We start from the raw sequence: 19992 nt of genomic DNA, 5'->3' as shown, positions 1-19992 counted from the left end.
GAGGATGCAACAGCAAAGAAAAATGCAGGGAGTGTGGCCTCTTTTCTAAAGACTTTTCTTTCAAGACAGTGAGAGAGGTCTTGCCAGATTTGGATGACTTCTTCCATAAAAATGGTAACAACCTCCAGCATAGGATTATCGGGAGAATGAATCCCCATAAAAAGCTTAGCCTGAAACTTGGTGTGAAGCATGCATTCAGTCAATGCTGGCCATTCTTCTGATGCTGTCACCACTGCTTGTCTTAGTATTTTAACACAGGCCTTATGCCACCATCTTTCTAATCCAGCACACCCTAACTCTGGAGAATGGGGAGAAGGAAGTCAGGTCCCTTCATCGTGTTCCATCAGGTTTCGTGAGCTTTGGTTATTGACCACAATGGCGTTCATTAACTACTGCTATCAAATACTCTCGACGACAGGCGGAAAATCTCAACTTTCTGATAGCCATCGGTTGGACCTCCCAATTTCACATGCTGAAACAAGAAGCTGACCGTTCAAAATCCCACAAAGTCGTTGTCTCTGGGTAGTCTGCGATTGTGTTGAAATATAGAAACTGTAGCTAGACCCAAAGTTAATAAAATTGTGTGACACATAAAGCTCTATGATGGATGGCAACCAATAGTCCAATACTGTTTTATTCTCTCTAATATACTGTTTCTCTGCAAAGGCCAAGAAATTAAAGAACAGTTTTATTCTCCCCTTCCAGCCTGTGCAGGGTAATTATGTATTATTAATAATGCAGCAGCACAAATGATATTAAATGAACTACATTTGTTAATGCAGATCTTATCTAACTGCTTTTTCCATCAGTGGACTGTTTCTCATCAGGGGGTACTAATTAGCTGTAATATGTAGAAAGATGGGACAGAAATCCAATCAGATAAATGGGATCTATTTGGAGAGATCCAGGAAGGAGGAAGAAAGGCATTCATGATTCTGTGAGAATTACTACAAGTGGAAAAGATGAAAATTTCTGCCGTTTCAACTTCATTTACATTTTGTGGCCGCAGAAGTTAAAATGCAGTACTGTTGGATTGGCCAAGCTGCAAAGGCCTGCAAATAATTTTATTTATCATGACTGTAACAGTGTTGTCTTTTGCAGTAATAAAAGTGCATATGGCTCTATAAAAATCCCGAATGGTTTACATGGCCCTTGCAAACATTAAACCTAATGTATTAGGGTAAAAACTGATGTTCTCCAGCTTTCCCCAACTATTGTGGGCTTACAGGAAATGCTGGCCTCTAAACTTTTTTCTTAGAGAAGGATCACCTGAAGCCCTCAGATGATATATTCTTGATAAATCCCAGGCTACCTATAAACCTACCTTCCAGATTCTCACCCTTCATAAATCTCTTGGGAAAGTCCCCACGGTGAAGGGTTGATAAGATCCTTTTTGGATTTGGCATCAGCTAAGTTGGGTGGACATGTGGCCCAACTCAAGTATTAGAGCATCACTGTTCATCCTGTTTGCTCACCTGAGCCAGCTCCTACTCACCAGTGTCTGGGCTCCATCAGTGAGCCATTTACAAATGAAGTGCCTTACCAATCCGACAACATATTTATCGCTGCTCTTGGGGGGGACTGTGGTCTCTTTAGGCCACCTTGAGTGGGCTGGTGGGGACATAGGGAGTGACACGTAGTGCCATGTGAAAACAGATGTAAATGTGAATTGTTTCATTTGGGCTAGCTCAATGCCTCAAATGTAGAGGAAGTCTTCCCTACTCAAAAGTTTGCTAAGAAAAAGGCTGATCACTAAAGGTGATTCTTAGATAAAGCCTCCCACCCCCCCCCTTTTTTTTGCCAGCCTATGACACCTTTTTGCTACTTTCTAAATCCTAACCCAGTAGGCACCCCAACACTGACTTATATATTAGAAAAAATATATTTCTGGGAACTGCTATCTCTTTACAGGGCTATCCTGATCCAAACCACAGCACGCACAGTCAATGCCTGAAACTCCTGGGATGGCATTAATACATTTAAACCTCTGAGTATCTGAACTTGCTTATATGAATCCTTCACAATTATCAATTGAAAACACCTATTTTTTCAGTTCTCAGTGACTCTGCAAAATGGCACAGCAGCGTTTTGAAAAAATCGGCCTCATATTTTAACTGCCTTTAAAATGTGACATCATCATTAGTTGGAACAGAATCGGGATGGACACCAAAGATTTTACTAGCTGAGACTCCCCTGATCATTGGAAACGAATGAAATGTGACCTGGTCAGATAGAATGAGACCTGATGCCTCAGCAATCTGCAAATATTCAACACCTTTTTAGCAAAGTAATCATGAAAATTCAGGAGGCATCATTATAATATAAAATCATCCAGGCATCAAGGGAAATATATTTGTATACCTCATGACAAAAGTTGAGTGGAAGCTCAGGAGTACTATTTACATTTATATATACTTATATCATGTAATTAAAGCCAACAGATAAACACATCAATATGTTAAAACAGATGTAAAAATATATAGATAGACATATTGCACTGAAACCTTGATATTACATCCAAATGAAATCCTGTATTCCAAATATGCCCCGTAGGAGTTTTGCTCAAGGCTATGCTTAGGTATACTCAAAAATTCCCGATAGCGAGTCACTGGGGAAAACATGTTCTTTTACAGATAATTGCTACTGGCAGCCAGAGACCTAGAGAATTTGATGTGCAGTAATGTGACCTGACTATGTATTAAACTTTTTTGAAGGACATGTGTAAAGTAATTTTTATGTGTCTCACACACCTTGGGTTTTTTTTCCCCCACTTGCTAGCACATTTTTAAACAACTTTTCTATTTCTAATATATCTATTAGATTTTGTCCTAATAGTTTTCAACCATAAAAGATATTGGTATTGTTTTCTTCTTCAAAAAAAGAAAGCAACCCAGAGACAAGGAAAAAAAAAATCCCATCTGAGTTGTAGGGAATATGTAAACAAAGCCAAGTTATTTTATTGGTAATGAACTTCGGGAAAAATGTGAGAAATAATAGTTGCTTGTTCACACAGACAAGAGAAATTAGAGATTAACTGATTTCAGTAAGGTGGGGAGGCATCTCTACTGCTACTGAAGGCAATAATCACCAGCTTTTCATTAAATCTAGGGACGTTTAGGAGATGGCTCCTGAGGTATTTTAAAAGATACTGCTTCAGAAGCTATAATTAATAACTTGAAAAAATTATAAATTGCCAAGGACACATATGTGCAATGATACAATTCAATGAAGAAATATCATAGCTGCTAATTACTCTGGTTCTGTTTTGTGTGTGTGTTATTATGCGGTCTGTTTTGTGTGTATGTGTTATTATGCGGTCCTCATTTTATCGTTCAATATTAACATGCAAACCTTAATTAAGAATAATGTCAGAAGGTTCCAGGAATATTGCTAAAGATTGCACAAGGTAGTTCAGAGGCTTGTTTGGAGAGAATCCTTGGATCAACCAGGGAGTGTTATCTGTAAATAATGCACTTTTGTGTCACGAGTTACATGAATCATTACGAGCTGACATTGGAAATTAGCTTTTAAGAACAAAAATCCAGAGGGGAGAAAAATGAACTCAAACCAGCATGTAGTACAAAAATCAGGTGTGGGGACAGACTGCAGGAGTTGGGAATGTCACATTAGTTCCTTTAATGACAGGCAAGTGGCTCATAGATTTACATGCTTATATTCTGGTGCCAGGGAGATGAACATCCAAAATGACAACTTATCAGGAAAATGATATATTTCTAGTTTCCATTAAGATCATTAAAAGCCACATTCCTTCTTCAGATATGCAAATGGATTTTCTATACAAATCCATGAACAAGAGAAGGTTTGGCCTATGTTCACTAAAGAGCTGCAAAAAAAAAAAAAAAAAGAAAAGAAAAAAGAAAACAAGATTCTAGATATTTGATGGATAATCTAGGCCACATCTTGGCACTGTTTTTTCACTTGTGTTTTAGTTATTTCAGGGTCAGTTAGTACTAATGCCAAGGAAAACAGGGTGAAACTAAGGTAAATAATTTTGTCACATATTAAGTTGTGGTAAAGGATGTAGTGGGATAAAAATCAAAGTGAGAGCAAAATTTAGTCCCTCAAACTTCAGGTGGCCTTCAAAGTTTAGCAGGCAAAATCAGGATGTAGTTGTCATAGTGAATTGTCCAATATCACTTCCGTGCAACAGTGCGGCACAGGGTTAAAAGTCAGTCTTTTCAGCCAGAATGCTTGCGTTGATCACTACTCCCTATGGGCTCGTTAGCTGTGTGACCTAGGAAAATTTACTCGACCTCTCTATGCTTCAGTTTCTCCATCTGTAACGTGAGCGTGAATACTGTTTCTGCCTCATGGAATTCTTGTGTTATATGATGTCTTACATGCAAAGTATTTACCAGTATCTAGTACATAGAAGGTGCTATATAAATGCTCACTATTAATATTTTTCAAATCCTGAAAAATATCTTTCAGGACTTCACAAATCAGTGATTTGTGCCTAGGGGTTTCTTAGCAATGAAGCCATAGTGTTCCCTCAGTTTAAACTTTGTAGAAAAGTCACTTCCAAAAAACATACAAAACGTGATGGAAATATAATCTATATCATGCCCCTTTTTTCGTTATAATACTTAAAACTTGGTCTATTAAAATTCTATAAACAGAGGAAGTTCCACTTTGCCAGTTTTTATTCATTAGGAGTATATTCTCCTTGAGGGCAGAGAGTATATAATTTTATAAGTTCTTGTGCAAACTGGGAGCACTTCATAAATGTTAAACTAATCTCAAAACAGATTGAGTGTGTTGGACAGGCAGTGTTTTAAGGAAAGAAACCAGACAATGTTAAGGAAAAACCAGTGCATAAAAGTGGAAAGCAATCTTTAAAATTTTTTTAAATGTTTATTTATTTTTGAGAGAGAGAGAGAGAGAGAGACAGACCATGAGGCAGGGAGGGGCAGAGAGATGAGACACAGAATCTGAAGTAGGCTCCAGGCTCTGAGCTGTCAGCACAGAGCCCAATTTGGGCTTGAACTTATAAGCTGTGAGATCATGACCTGAGCCGAAGTCGGATGCCTAATTGACTGAACCACCCAGGCACCCTGAAAAGCAACCTTTTTAATAACTGACTTCATTATAAATATGTCCAAAGTTTATAAAAACTGACTCTAGTGACTCAATCATGCCAAATCTCTTGAAAGGAAACTAAAGAATCACATATTCCTCAATGTCAGTGTTTTAAAATTGTTTTTCAGAGTGGTAGAAAACAAAAAATCTGGTGTCATTTCTTAACCAAATTTTAGAATAGCAATGTTCAATAGAAATATAATACAAGCCATGTCATTTTAATTTTTCTATTCGCTGCATTGAAAAAAGTAAAAAGCTGGCAAATTTAATGTTTTAAATTAGAAAATGTTTAATGTTTCTGCATTTTTGAGAGAGAGAGAGAGAGAAAGCATGAATAGGGAAAGGGCAGAGAGAGAGGGGGACAGAGGATCTGAAGTGGGCTTTGCACTGTCAGTACAGACCCTGATGTGGGTGGGGCTTGAACTCATGAACCGTGAGATCATGACCTGAGCCGAAGTCAGGCGCTTAACTGACTGAGCCACCCAGGTGCCCCCAAAATTAATTTTAAGTAACATATTTTGTCTAACCCGGATGTCCAAAATGTTTTCGTTTCACATGTAATCAGTGTAAAAAATTATCAACGAGATATTCCATATTCATCTTTTTCCATACCAAGTCTTTGAAATCTGCTGTGCAGTTTCCAATTATGGCACATCTCAACCCACCCCGACCACATTTCAATTGCTTGTAGCCTCATGTGGCGAGTGGCTACCAGACTGCACGGCACGGTTCTAGAGCAAGGGGTGCGGGGACTGTGCTTTAGAAAGGCAGCAAGGTGGCATCTGTTGGCCTTGGTAAGAGCTATGCTTCGAGTCTCTACTCAAAAGGAAATGTTAGGAGGGCCTTTGCCTTTCCGTGTCATCGGTTTTGGACGCATCACCATTTCTGTTTGTTAATTTTTCTTTTAAGTGTTTACATAGTACTCGTGTGCCTTTCTGACGTCTTGTAGCGAGGTCTGTTCTTACAGAACAAATGGAAATCGGCTTTGGAATTCATGTGCCTGAAGAAAACTCATCTCGACAGCTGCTGGGGCAGCTTCAAGCGCACGCAAGGTGAAAGAAAGACACCTGGGATTTTTTTTTTAATACTAGAGGTGAAATAAGGAGATGGAGGGATGCCTTCTTATAGTGCCAGATGAGACAAACAGGTGGCACAAGGAAGGAACAAATAAAGGATGAAGGGAAGAGCAGCAGGTTAAGGCCTCGGGCAGAGCAAATACAAGATTCAGCTGCTGCAGGTTCAAGCCTGAGGCAGGATAATAGAGCTGACTGTGGCAGAAAGAAAATCAGACCTGTCAACAGTGCAGTGCATCCATGAATGTAGATGGGTAGAACAGTGTAGAAGGAATGCAGTGCCTCTTAGCATCCACGTTCGGCCTCAGCGTCCATGAAAGCCACACCACCTCAGGAAGCAGCTCGAGACACCTCCGGTATTAATCAGATGACACCTACACAAATGAAATTGTGATAAGGGCCACGAAGGCTTCCTATTGTTTAAATTTTTCTTAACTCGGCACACCGAAGGGCTACAGGCAGCCGGCCCCCGGAGCAAGCAAATACACCGTAACTGGAAAAAATATGAGGAGAAATAAAAATGTTTCCCAAAATATTTCTCCATGAGGGGCCCTACATATAAATGAGGAAAAACCAATAACCTCACTCTTCTACACAAATAAATCATCAGAGAGCCACCCCAATGCCTTCTGCAATGAAGCCCAGCACTAAGAAAAATAAATCCCTAAAAAATAGAAAGTATGTGCAAAACGGATCGTAGATCAGGGAGTGAAGCACGTTTTTCTTTTTCTTCCCTTCACATCCACACACACTCAAGGGATATAGGAACACAAATGGCAAAGAACTGGCAAGACAGCGCCAGTGTGAAGGGCGTCGTAGAGCTGCGAGGCCTCGCCTTCTCCCAGGAAACCCAATGACGCGGACTTAACACTGATGTGCTCTGGAATTGCCTGCACCAAATTTCATGGACAAACAGTTCTTCAATAAGTCCCAAGGTATGGTATGCTTGGCATAAAACTTAGAGAAATCACCTGGTCTCAAAGTAAAGGAAGAGTAGCCTTGAGTTTTGGAATGCATCCAAATCCTGCATGGAATTAGTTATGGTCTCAATGCTGTTTCTTTCTCAAAAAGGAAAGCAAGGGAAAGGAAAGAAAAGAAAAGAGAAAAGAAAAGAAAAGAAAAGAAAAGAAAAGAAGGGAAAAAAAGGAAAAGAGAAAAAGAAAAAAAAGAACAGGGAGAAAATGTGCCTGAAAGCTAACCAGTTGAGTCCCCTCTACTCCACTCCACTTCTTTTCTCTGAGTCCTTCCCTTGTAAGAATGACCTCTGAGGAGGTTCTTCAATTTAACTCATGAGCCCCAAGATCAGACTCTAACCCTCATATAGCTATTGAAAACTGCAAACGTGGCCTTGCACGAGAATAGGCCCCTTTATCTGCAGGGATCATGTGAGGGGTGGCCCCACCCCCACTCAGAGGCCACTCCGAGGAGAATGGAGAAAACTGAGCTTCAGGTGAGAGGGGCCAATATATTACTGATGCCTATCTGCCCGACACCAGGGCCCAGTAATCAGCCAGGCTGCTTTACTCTCAGCTCTCCTCACATAGAGTAATGAGAGTGCTTTGCACAGCCTTTCCCTGGAATCCCAATATTTTATTTATTTTTTTAAATGTTTTTTTAAAATTTATTTTTGAAAGAGCACCAGCAGGGGAGGGACAGAGGATCTGAAGTGGGCTCTTCACTGACAGCAGTGAGCCTGACGTGGGGCTTGAACTCACGAATGGCGAGATCATGATCTGAGCCGAAGTCAGATGCTCAACTGACTGAGCCACACAGGTGCCCCGGGAATCCCGATATTTTAGCATCAGCTTGTATCGTTAGGGTCAACTTTTCTCATAGATAAGAAAATTGAGGACCAAGGGGAGTACACTGTTAGCTTCCAGGACCTGGATCATAGGACCTCTGTGTTTCCCACTGGCCCCTTCAAAGTACACAGGCTTCCATACGTCTAAACAGAACACTCAGCTGTCGGTAGAAGTGGGAAGTCATGTCAAATAAGAAAGAAGGAAGATTAGGTGAAAGCTAGAAAGATCCTATGTAGACAGAGTAATGACCTATGCTTGCCCTTATCCTGGGAACCTGTGAATTGTTCTCCTACTTGGCAAACGGATTTGCAAATACGACTAATGTTAAGGGCCTTGAGATGAGATTATCCTGGATTATATGGGTGGGCCAAATCTAAACCACATAAATCCTTACAGAGAGCCTTTTCAGGCCGCATAGAACCAGAGAGATGGTGGCATAAGAGAGAGTTTCAACTGGGCTGCATCTGAAGATGGAAAAGACCAGGAAATAAACCCTCCTCTTGAGCCTCCGGAAGAGAACACAACCTGCTCCTCACAGCTTGATTTTCACCCAGAGCTGGGTCAGATTGCCATCCTACATGGCTATAAGATAATTCATTTGTATTGTTCAAAACAACAAATTCATGGTAATTTGTTAGAGCAGCAATGGAAAACTCATACAGACAGAACTTCTCATAGCAAATACCTTCTCCACTCAGCAGTTCTACCTTTTTTAAATTAAAAACAAATTTTTTAAATATTTATTTATTTTTGAGAGAGAGAGAGAGAGAGACAGAGTGTGAGTGGAGGAGGGAGAAAGAGGCAGAGAGAGAGAGACAGAGTGAGGGAGACAGAGAATCCAAAGCAGGCTCCAGGCATTGAGCTGTCAGCACAGAGCCCGACGGGGGGCTTGAACCCATGAACCATGAGATCATGACCTGAGCCGAAGTCAGATGCCCTACTGACTAAACCACCCAAGCGCCCCAGCAATTCTAACTTTTGACAGACCGTGGCTGGTGAAGGAGATCCTGGGGTGGGCCAGCGGGTGTGAAGTGGATGGCATGGACGCCAGGAGGGAGGAGCCCGGGGACTTTGAAGGTAGTAAGAGTGAGCAAAGATAGTAACTACCGCACAAAACTAACTGCCCCCAGGGCTGAGAAAACAAAGGGCAAGGGTTGGAGTTATGAGAAACTGGAAGTTCAGAAGGGGGCCCATGGAGCTGGGGGGGACTCAGCCCTTGGAGGGTGGGGGCATGATGGGCTGGTCCTGGGGGTTCTGGTGAGAGGACTGGAGACTGGGAGAGCTGCTGCCGAGGGGAGGGTTGGGTGGTAAAGGCCCTGCTGGGGCAGTACTGATGGGAGCAGCTAGCATATCCACGAAGCAGATCCCTCCTCCCGCCCCTTATCTGCACTCTCTCTCATACTGTTCAGGCTGCCATTAACAAAAACCACCCCAGACGGGGTGGTTTACACAACAGACATTTATTTTCTCCCGTTCTGGAGGGTGGAAAGACGAGATCAAGGGTAGGCAGATTTGGCTTCTCCTGCGGCTTGTCTCCTTGGCTGGCAAAGGGCTAGCTTCTCACCGGTTCCTGAGAGGGCCTTTCCTCTGTGTACATCTCTGGGGTCTCTCTGTGTGTTCAAGTTTCCTCCTTTTATTAGGGTACCAGTCAAATTGCATTAAGGCCCATCCTAAAGGCCTCATTCTAACTTAATTACTGCTTCAAAGGCCCTATCTCTAAATCCAGTCATATTCTGAGACATTGGGCACTAAGACTTCAAAGTAAACAATTTGGAGGGGTGTAGGGGGCAAAATTCAGCCCAGAACAGTCTCCCTCTCGAAATCCCTGTTGGCAAAACCTAGCAGGGTGCCAGCTGACAAATGAGAAATATAATTTTCAGAGTCCCAGCATCACAAAAGCAGAGTTATAAACAGGTAGGATTTGGGAATTAGCAACTGACCAAGGAAGGGGCTGACAATGGAAAGAACAGCCTTGGGAAAACCTGCCTTTGGGTAGTGAGGTGGAAAAGCAGTCTCAAGACCCCAAGCAGGATCTATGTGGATCTGGTGAGTCGTGTGACACATGTGGCTGTGGGGGGGTGGGGACAGCCACCTGTTTCTATCCTACCCCCTTCCCCGTTGGAGGCCAGGCTCTCTGAGAAGCAAGGGTAGAAATACGAGCAAGCACCTGTCTCCTAACTGTCGTTCTTCGTGGAGCCAGATGGTGACTGCTGAGGAAGAGTTCTAAGGTCATCGTCAGGAAAGTGGGCCGCCGAAGCAAGGTGTCAGCATCTGAACTGGCCCAGCAGCTCAGCAGCATGTCAGCAGATGGGAAAGAGTGGTTTCCTCAAGGGCCTGGATGGATACAGATGTCAGCAGGTACTGTTGAGGTGACTTCCATGGGAGTCAGGAAGAGGCCGGCCAGGTATGACTGCCAGGCCCTGAGGGGTTAAATACAGTGGACAGAGACAGAATAAGGGAAAGATATAAACCAAAATCCATGTTGGTCCACTTTGCTCCCTGCTTCTTTAAAGGGGCCCCAAATGAGACAGAAAGAGGATCCTTTTCTTTCCTTTTCTTTTCTTTTCCTTTCTATTTCTTTTCCCTTCCCTTTTATTTTCCTTCCTTCTTTCCTTCCTTCCTTTCTTCCTTTGTTCCTTCCTTCCTTCCTTCCTTCCTTTCTTTTCTTCTTTCAATAAGGTGAATTGAAATGAGTGAAGTAAATCTGAGGTAAGTGCTAGCCCCTGAAAAAGGCCTTGAGTGATCATAGAGTTTAGAATCCCACGGAAAATAAATGACAGGTGTCAGTCTGGGGCATGAGACCACTTTTCCCAAGGTCATCACCACTGCTTCTGCATGCAGTCCTCACAAATGATCTAGAATTGTAGGGAATATTAGATATACAATTCTAGAGTAAGCTTATTATTAAAAAGAGAAAGAGAAAGGGAGGGGCGCCAGTTTTGGTTCAATAGGATGAGCTCTTGTTCTACAAAATGAATGCCCCTGTTGCAGGCAAAGAAATAAACGTTGAACTTTTTCATTCATTCAACCAACATTTACTGAGTGATTACCCTGTGCCAGGTATAGTGAGGTGGCTTCTCCCTTCACTGTGTACCTAAGGAACAGTAAATCTGGTGACATAAAGCTAATAATAGCAGCTAACATTTAGTGAGATGCTATGTGCACATGTGCGATCTAGTTACAATGCCAAGTATTTTACATACATTACCTCATTTAATCCTCAGAATAACCCATAGAGATAGGTATATATTTCCCATGCTTTCCATTTGAGCAAACTGGTATTCAGAGAGTTTGACCTGGCTGCTCAAAGTCACAGAGCAATTAAATATCAGAGTGAGAATCCAAAGTAGTCTTGTGTAATTCCAAAGTCCATACTTTCGGGTCAACTCTTTTTTTTCCTATTATGGTTTCCTGGGCAGTGGGCCCCATGATTTTTCAAGGTAGTAATGACTAAATTTGAACACTATACTGACATGTGAATAGAGATGGCCAAGAACAGTCCACATGAAACTCGCTAGACGTAGGCTGCCAAATATAAAATACATTCTAAAGAGCCTGTGGTTTTTTGGGGGTGGGGTAGAGTCAAGGGAGGGAAGAAAGGCAGGAAGGAGAGAAATTATAGAAGGCTAGGAAGAAATGTTTAGCAGTGATGGATGCGTTCATTATCTTGATTGTGGTGATAATCTCATGGGTCTATTCACCTATCAAAACTTATCGAGTGTATTCTTGAAATATGCAAAGTTTATTGTACCTCAAAAAGGTTGTAAAAAAGAAGATAACACCTATGTAACAGTTGGCTATCACTGCCTAACAAACCACTCTCAAATTCAGTAGCTTGGAACAACAATCATCATTTTTAGAGCTCATGTCACTGTGAGTTGTGGCTAGAACTTGGCTGATCTAGGCTGGGCTCAGCTGGGGCAGCTCTGTGCCAGCATCTCATCCTCCGTGTACCAACTAGGGCTAGCTGGGTATAAATTTCTCATGGTCATGGCAGAGGTACAAAAGGGCAATCAGAAACATGGGAGGATATTTATTGGCTTAGAACTGGCTTATTGTTACTTACATCCACATGTCATTTGTCAAAACCAAATCTATGACTGAGCTCGAAGTCAGAGGTGGGGAAATGTTCTTCCCACAGCGAAGCTGAGACAGGGGTGTAGACGCCGGGAGGGGTAAATTAGGGCCAATCATTTCATCTACTACACAACATCAGAAACTTGCAGAGGCGGTTTGAAAAGATGAAAAGATGGGATCTCAGAATCCAGAGACAGTTACCTGCTTTTCTAAAAGTCAGTGTTTGAGGACCTCTCTGGCCTCAAAGAAACAAGACCCAGAAATATCAGCCGAATATGAGAATGCTCATATTAGGGTATCTCTCTCCAAAGGAGTCACTGGTGTTCTCAGAAAAGTGACGGATTCCCCTGAGAGCTGGGACATAATACGGGAACACATGCAGGGGCAGAGCACAAGTCCATTTGGGGAAAGAGCACTAAAGTGTTATTGTCTTGGAAATGTGATGAGTAAAATGCATTATCAAAGGTAATTAAAACAACATGAAGGAAGCAACTTCCCTCGGTTAATTTATTCCAAGCAAGGAGAAAATCTCCGAACTAAATTTCGTGTTGGAACCTTTTAAGTCAGTTTGCCTTTCTTTCTTCAACTGCAGCTAATTTGTATAGTTTGGATTGTCCTGAAAGTTCTCATTGTCATCAGTGACTTAAAAATACTGCTACTGGGCAAAAGAAATCAATGATCTCTACATTGCAGGCTGAGTAATTACATAATAATGATTTGCATTAATGAAAAGACAAGTTGGTCCAGATCCAGATGTGCCAGTGACCACAGTTCCCTGCGACGTCTAAGCAGAATGCTGAGGTCGGAGAAATTTCAGCGTCAGTTGTGAGACAAAATGACTGGTTAAAAAGTCTTCCCTAATCAACATCACTTAATAGCTCTTTAATGACTGACTCATCATTTTTCTCCAAGTAAAAGTAAATTTAAATTTCAAAATAAAGCAAATTTTACTTATATCTTTGGCACAGAAGCAGATGTTTCCCTGACATGTGCACACAAGCTGTTGACTGTGACCTTGCAGGATAAAGCAGTTTTGAAAATTAGCTTTTGTCTCCCAATCTGGGGAAAACAATGCTGCAGTGAAGATTTAATAAAAAGTCATAGCTTCTCGCAGAAGCTTATTTCAGCAAAGTAAACTATTAATTAAAATAACAAATGTCAGCTGTTTTGGAGGCTGACAGTTAACACAACGCAGCATTTGCTTACCTTGACGTACAGGATGCATGGGACACTGGAAGGATCCATAATTCATTCTGGGTATGGCTCTCTCATGCCCTAATATAGTGATAACAGAGTGATAAATTAGCTCCCGTTCAGCAGTTTCGTTAGCAAAAGCACTTGGGGACTTGGGGAAAACCCATCTAGAGAGGGCCTTTTGGCAGGCTGAAGGAATACACGCTTGAACAGCTTGAGTGAAAGTTTCGTGGCATTCCTGGGAAACTTGAGGACCAAGAAACACAGGTGGGGAAAATGTAAAACTAGGTGAGAGACAGAGTAAAAGCAGTGCATCACAATCTGCTCTTGGCCACAGTGGGGGGAAAAAGTTATTAAGTGTGGGAAAGACTGTATCACCTCCAAGAGACTGGGGGAAAAAAGAGGTTGGGGGAAAAGAGAGGATCAGATTTCAGAGACAGAGGCTAGATCCTGGAGGGAGGGAAGGAAGGGAAATTGACAAACATCCCTCACCATCTCTGAAGTCAACAACTTAAGAGGTTTGGGGGCAGATGAGGCAGAAGTAAGACATGTGAGGAAATTGGTTCCAAGCTGTTTCCTAATATGATTACATAGGTGAGAATAATAAATAGAAAAAGCTACACCGACTCTACGAGGCATACTGGTGGGGAAGTCTGTTTCAGGGCTTTTTCACTGAGACAGCTCAGTAATACATTATACAATTAAAGAGAGAAGAAAAGTCCTTTTAGTTGGGGCACCCTGTAAAAATGTGTATGGAAGGCCTGAAGAGGTGACAAGTGGAAAGGGAAAGGTGACCTGGAGGAAAGGTCTGGGCAAAGCAGATTAGCAGGGCGGTGGGGGTGGTGTGGGCATGGTGGGTGGTGCTGAGGGAAAAGCAGTTTATTATTCAGGTAGGTGCACTTAGGGACATGCAAATCGCTTCAAGTAAAAGTAGTTCTGCTACCTGTCTCCGTGTTGCAGAAAACAGAACAAAAGCATGTATCCCACAGTTCAGGTATTCCATGCTTCTTTTTAAAAGAAAAGAAAAAAACTTACTAAATAGGAACCAATTAAACCAGGAGCTGGCTGTGTGAGGTACCCGCTATTTTCTTTTACAAAACCTAGGATGGGCCAATGAGGGTTTCATCTTCTCCCCCATTTCTGGGACGGTTTTAATACGTTGTTACAGTGGAGACATCTACATTTTAAAGCTCACTTATTATCATTTCTACTGGAGTCAAAACTTAGTGCATCGTTAAGCATGATCCAGTTCACTGGTCCAAAATGAACCAATAACAATTAGAGTCCAGAACAACCCTCGTGCATCATTCCTGTTCCTCATTATTCTCTTGTTCCTCATTGGCTTGGGGACTTTAGCTAAGGTCGGGACTGTAGATGGAAGGTATTTGGCATTCATAAAAGTGAAGAACATCACAGGCACATGAACATGGTCACGGACATGGGCTTCAATCAAGCTAGAAGCCTGCCCCAAAGTAATGACAGGAATCAATATGCAAGGCACAAAGGAGGGTGAGCCAGTTTGGATGAAATCCTATCTCACCCTTTATGTAAAATACAAAACAAGCAGGATCTTTTCAAATGATCCAAGAGTCAGCAGCCTTCAACTCTGAGATTTCTTGTTGGTGGCCAGAATTCTTGGTACTGGGTAGTGCTGTCTTTGTTAAGTATGGTGGAGCTGGGCCCTGAGTGCTCTCTCGCAGGAGGCCTCCTCCAGACACCAATCACATGCAAGGGCTACAGAGCTACCTGCTAACCAGGGGTCCCCCAAGCAGGAAGCACAGATTTGCATCCGTTGTAAATCTGGCAGGGGCTTCATGCCCATCTCCAAAAAGGATCCTATCAGCTCACACCTCATGTAAGAAACCCCTCCACAGCATAGCTCTCCTTTTCTCACTTTGCTTTTGCTAAAACACCGTGGAAGTTTTAAGGCAAGTTGGGTCTGGACAGTGTTACTACAAACTCCCTGAGCAAGGGAGAGAATCTGCATTCCCATACAAATCTACTGAAAGCAGCCTAAATCAAGGGCACCCGGTATTGGATGATTTCTGCTTTCTCCCTTTCTTTTTCCCCTGCAAATGCTTCTGCAACACTAAGTTATCCCATTTGATGGGCAATTTGCTTCTGTGCCGTGCTGCCATTAGCACTTGTCTCCAAAGCGCTTCTCCCTCAAGGGGCTTTTCCACCAGAGTTCAAATCTATGGCAAAGTGCTGGCTGCAACCGTAAGTTTAATGCTTGTGTAAGATATGCAAAAAGAAAAAAAAAAAGGTTGGAATACCATTGAAAAACTAGGACATGGATCTTTGCGTTGCATTTATTTTGGGAGGAAAACCGAATTCTGTCACTGCTGCAGTGTGTGGATACTTTACCTCTGTGTAATCGCTGAGGAATTAATGTGATTTAATAGCCACAACAATAAATATAGCCTTGACAAGGTGATTATCCCATAAGACTAGAATCATGATATAGCATAAATCAATACCAGCCTAAGTATGTCTCCGAAAGGGGTATATATTTCTACATTCACTGCTAGCTGTTGAACTAATTTTGGAATTAGGAGCTGTATGAAATGCAAAAGCTATTTTTCTAAGTGAAAAATTACAGAATATGTATGACGATCACTCAGAATATATATTGCTCATAAAACGAGTAGAAGGAAATGAGTAGGTGGGAGTAGTCAAACTTTTAAAGCTAGCTCAAGTTCATATCTCCGCTTCTGGGGGCATGCTGCTCTCACGCCAAACCGACCCAACTCAGCTGAGGCCCCTGACTGTCCTGTTTCTGCCCCGTCTCCCGCCTGTGGACCACTAGGCCATCTGAGAGACCTTTCTTGCAGGGACTAGCCCTCTCGGCCTATGCTACTTAGGCAAGTCAATTGATTCACTTGCTTGAGAGAGCTCCGCCTGGTGCAAAGGCCTCTTAGAGAGTCTCTGTGGCTGGAGTTGAGTCATACAGAAGAGGGTATTGATCAGGAGCAATCTGGCTTAGCTCTTCTGGGGACGTTTCCCCAGGGACACAGGCACTTCTCGATTTTTGAAGGTCAGTGTTAGCAACTCTCTGAGCTGTCCGCTAACTGAAGTAATCCCAGTTGAGCTGGCTTTTCTGGAAGCCTGGCTCTGTGCATTTCAACCACCCCCTCCCTCCAGGGAATCGGGTGGAAACTTACTTGTAGGCCAACCGCCCCCCAGCCTCGTCAGTCCTGTTCAGATACAGGGACCCCACCTCGCCCGGCTGCCGGTGCCCCGCCTCTGCCCAGCAGAATTACACTGGTGGGCACCAGACCCTTCCCAACCTCCGCAGCAGCTCTTGCTTCTTGAAGAGGGCCCTAAAAAAACTATTTAAAGCCTTAATATATGAAGTGCCTTCTTTGAGAGCTGAGTTTCCCACTGCCAGATAAGTGCCGCCTTAACTACATTTTTGTGGAGTAGCTGCAGTAGCACTCGATAGTTGATTATGTTAATCCTTTAGGGATATTCGAGAAAATATCTGCAGATTCTTCCTATAGGAGAGTAATCAAGATTTGATTCAGGTATCAACCACCCGACAGGCTTTCTGACTTACATGTTCTCAGTGTGCCACATATTGTATTTTCACTTTTCAATATTGTACATTTTTCCTGTTTGCTCCCCCCTCCCGCAGTGCACACAAAGATTTCCTTAGTCACAAAGGATTAAATAATTCACCTCTGAAGAATCCTTTTAAAGCATCAGTGCCTGTCTTGAAAATTGCTTCCCCTCCTTGCCTTTTTTTTCCTTGCAGAACAAAGAAAAGTGTTAATCTTTTGATAATTGACTCTATTTTTACTGGAATTTCTCTTGTGATTATTTAATACATCTCCAGTCAATTTCAAACAGTATCTGTTTTCAGCATACATCTCTAACCAGAGACAAGTTGTCCAAGCAGGGTGCTGGGGAGGGCTGGTTTGGCAGAAACGAAATCCTAACACAATAATGAATGCAGCCCGAGCATACTGTTTGAAAATGAAATTGGCATTACTTATTTAGACAAAGAGACAAATGCACTTGTAGCTTCATTTACCACACAGAGCTCTCACAGAGACTGTCTGCAAAGGGACTGAGAACTTCCTACTCTGATAGGCGTATCGGTAGGGATTTTATTTTGTGTCTTCCTGTAAATGCAGGAGAGCTCAGCTATTGATGACTTTAATTCTACAGGCACCGGTGGTTTGTAGTTAGCCTGAGAAATAACATTAAGCGAGCTGATCGAATGGGCCCCGAAAGGTTTAGCAGTGCTGCGATGGACTGGGGTACAATGTGACTACATGCACGTTCTGGAACCCCTTCCTTTTTCGCACCCCCCAACCCCTGCCGTTCTTTACACAAATGCAGAAAATTCAACGGATGTACACTACTTCCTTCATTATTTAGGCTAATGCCGCACTATCCATTCAGTCTGTGCTGTTGAGGTTGTGAAAATCTGTATTAACACATGGGTTAAATGGAAAAATATTTATTTAATGTTTTTGTTTACTCTTCCTCCTGCTCCTGACCCTGGGAAACATGCAGAGACAGGAGAGGCCCCAGCCGGGTTCTGTCTGGCTCCTTCCTGGGTTAATCACATTTCACACATCCCCATTTCTGGCAGATGCAGCACCTGACCTCCCCTTTGTCCCTCTCTGGATGAAAGTGTGAGGCTCCGTAATTTCCCTCAGGCACAAGAACAGTTTGCTTTCCTGCTGGAGGTGAAACTGACTCCCTGAGAAGGCACAGCTGGGGCTTTTATCTCCCCTCCAGCCAGTACCCAGCGGCTGATCTCTCTCACTTTGCATGAAAATAAGGCTGAGGTTAGAGCTGCTTAATTTGGCTCTTCACAAAGTCGGGGGCAGGGGTGGGGGGTGAGATGAACCTTGGGGGCTTGGTTCACAGTGTAGGAATTAGTCTGGGAAGGGAGCCCGCTCCTCGGGAAGGAGGTGGCGGTGCTCCCGCCAGGGGCCGCGCTGTGCCGCTAACGCCACTGCAGCAAATGGAATGTGCTTTGCGGGAGTGAAAAGTGTTGGCACAGCTGTGAGAGCTGCAGGAACTGCCTTAAGGGTGGGAGGTGGAAGGGACAGGTCTGTGACAGCAACTTGCGGAGCACAACCGATCAGGAGCTCACTTACAAGGGCACTGCTCACCCTGGACAGCTCAGTGATTTATCGTAAAGGCATTTCTCTCCCTTCTTCCTTCCCACTGTTTTAAACACTCGGTAGGCTGGCTGACCCTTGCTCTCCACGGGTTGGCCTGCTGCGAAGTCAGTAGCCGCTCTCTGTGGGACTGAAGTCAGCAGATCCATTAGGTTGACTAATGGTGATGGAAGGATCTGTGGCCATTGGGTTAGGGTGACATTTATATTTGGACACCCTATTATTACTGGCAGGCCCCCGGGTTGCTTGCAAAATGTTCTGGGAGCTGGGGCTGTGGAACACCTCCCTGCGAGGGTGGCAGGGGTGAGAGACGAGCCGTGACAGGGAATGCGCCCAAGTGGCAGCGTCGCGTTGGAGGCTGTGCCGAGTGGCAGCCGCTCGCAGACGCCTGGCAGTGGAAGGCCGTGTCCTAAGGTGTTCTGCCGACATCCACCAGAGCAGCTGGCGCCTGGTGGAAGGCAGATGGTGTTGGATCCCCCAAGTGTCGCTGTCTAGCAAGATGCCATGTCCACTGATTAAAAATAATTAAACATTCCTTCCTCCAGTGAAGGAGAATGGCACGCACGCCAGGCAGGGAGGTTGACAATGGCATTACGCAGCAAGACATGGCAGCAGCAGTGAGCGCCCAGGGTAGCAGGTGCGCCTGGCTTGGAGAAGGTGGAGTGGGAGTGGGGCGCCTGGTTGAACAGTGACAGCAGGAAGAGTTTAGTGAGGATGCATATGCATGAGGGATGCATGAATAGGATCATATTGGATGACTTTCTACTGCTCAGCTAGTTTATGGAGAACATTTTCTAATTTCTAAATGGAAATAACAAATTTGATGTTCATGACCTAATCAATGCGCTGATCACCTGGTATGTCTCTGGGCCAGGTGCTTCTCGAACAGAATATACTAATAGATGACAGTGTCCATAGCCTCGTCATCCTTACTTTAACTGAATCTACTCACTTTGTTTCTCCATCAATGTTTTTTCTTCTGCAGGAAGAGAGGCCTGGAAAGTTTGACAAAAGGGTCAATGATTCAGCTGTATTCTTGTGAATGAGATGGTTTTCCAAATCTACCCAGGCTATAAATATCCCTACCCTGCCGCCTTCCCGTACCACATCTCATCTGTGTACAGGCTCTTCCCTTTTGTGGGTAAGCTCCTGAATGTTCTCAGGAAGTGACTGAAAAGGCAGGTCGGTTTACCATTGTATTTGTCAGTTATTTTGAATTTGTAAATGGCTGACTTCTTTTCCCAAGCTTCGAAGACATAGGAAAGATTTTTTTTTATAATTTTTTTTAACGTTTATTTATTTTTGAGACAGAGAGAGACAGAGCATGAACGGTGGAGGGTCAGAGAGAGGGAGACACAGAATCTGAAACAGGCTCCAGGCTCTGAGCTGTCAGCACAGAGCCCGACGCGGGGCTCGAACTCACGGACTGCGAGATCGTGACCTGAGCCGAAGTCGGCCGCTCAACCGACTGAGCCACCCAGGCGCCCCAACATAGGAAAGATTTCAATTTGGACTGAATGAGTTTGATTTCAGGCCAATGGGCACTTTCTAAGTTCCCATTGGCTCTAAAAGGAAGTTTCCTCTTCTTATTTGTATTTGAAACGA

General features: G+C 43.4%; 1 long non-coding RNA gene across 1 annotated transcript; it reads left to right on the top strand.

Annotated features, from left to right (window-relative positions):
• The first annotated feature begins 10145 nt into the window (after nucleotides 1-10145).
• On the top strand, nucleotides 10146-19466 carry LOC122480694. Its single transcript, XR_006296628.1, has 2 exons — nucleotides 10146-10333; nucleotides 19373-19466. It is a non-coding gene; the product is annotated as an uncharacterized LOC122480694 (long non-coding RNA).
• The last annotated feature ends 526 nt before the right edge of the window (nucleotides 19467-19992 follow it).

Source organism: Prionailurus bengalensis, chromosome C1 (genome assembly GCF_016509475.1).
Source record: "Prionailurus bengalensis isolate Pbe53 chromosome C1, Fcat_Pben_1.1_paternal_pri, whole genome shotgun sequence".
In the NCBI taxonomy this organism is placed as follows: domain Eukaryota; kingdom Metazoa; phylum Chordata; class Mammalia; order Carnivora; family Felidae; genus Prionailurus; species Prionailurus bengalensis.
This window is presented reverse-complemented; position numbering and strand designations above follow the sequence as displayed.